Source organism: Thalassophryne amazonica, chromosome 10, assembly GCF_902500255.1.
Source record: "Thalassophryne amazonica chromosome 10, fThaAma1.1, whole genome shotgun sequence".
Lineage (NCBI taxonomy): Eukaryota > Metazoa > Chordata > Actinopteri > Batrachoidiformes > Batrachoididae > Thalassophryne > Thalassophryne amazonica.
In genome coordinates, this window is record NC_047112.1 from 2,378,850 (window position 1) to 2,380,125 (window position 1,276).

The window sequence follows — 1,276 nt, forward strand, 5'->3', positions numbered from 1 at the left end:
TTAATGGATAATTAGCGCCACCTTCTGCTCCGGAGTGAGAATCGTAACTACTCCAGGGGTGTCTTGGTGGCTTTCCTCATTCGTCTCTACTTTGCACAGTCACACAGTTTTTGAGAACTACTTACTTGACACAGATTAACCATACAGAACCACACTGTTTATATTTCTTAATGATAAATGGAAATGAAGTCCAAGAAAATGTTCATGTGTTCATCTGCTCATGTGTCTAACACATGGCTGTGGAACTGGAGTCTGTGATGGAGGTGTCGGAGAGGAGGATGCTGAGAAAACTGCTCACCATCCGTGGCAACCCCTCCTACCCCCTGCATGTCACACTGATGTCCTGTCAGAGCACCTTCAGCCAAAGACTGAGGCCACGAGGTGCCCCACAGAATGCCACCGAAGTCTTTCCTACCTGTGGCAATCAGACTGTATAACCACAGAGCCTTCTCTTATCGTGCACCTGTTTTCTGGAATGATTTCCAGAGTCCAGACTTAAGACTTTTTTATTCTCCCTCTCGTATGGCTAACATACTGGCATAGTATGGTACTATGCTTCCTACATTATTAAAGTCATTTTATTAGTAATGGAACAGGTCCCTGCCTCAACTTTATCTAAATTCTGGGCCTGCTAGTGAAGCTTAGGGCTAGTGGCCGACAGTCACCTTTGTATTCTCTTTGCTTTCCTGTTGATTTACTGCTGATGAATTATACCTTAAGCCCCTTTCATACCAGGCCTGCATAGCGTTGCATTGTGCTGTGTATGTAGGATGCAGGAATGGCTGTGTAAGTTGTGCACAGGGGGGAAGCTTGGCCCGCCTCTTCGTCTTCTGTGGTTTGGAAGCTTCACTACCAGCAAAGTTCATCAGATTCCAGCGGGATGAATAAAATCTAGCAGTGCAGGTATGGAGTGTTAAAAAACCTAAACGGATTTTTCACCAGACTGGCTGTGGAGGATTGTGTACAGTAGCGCAGTGTTGCATAGACTTACCTGCAGTAGCGCAGTGTTGCATAGACTTACCTGCAGTAGCAGAGTGTTGTGTAGACTTGCATAGACTTGGGGGAGGTGATGGTCTAGTGGTTAAGCGTTGAGCTTGAGACCAGAGGATACTCGGTTCAAATCCCAGCCTGACTGGAAAATCACAAAGGGCCGAAACGCCAGGCTTTAGTGATAGGGGATTCTATCACCCGCAAAGTCAGGCTACAGACCCCAGCTGACGTTAAATGTATTCCTGGGACCAGAGCTCCCGACATTGCTTCCCATCTTAGGGTGCTG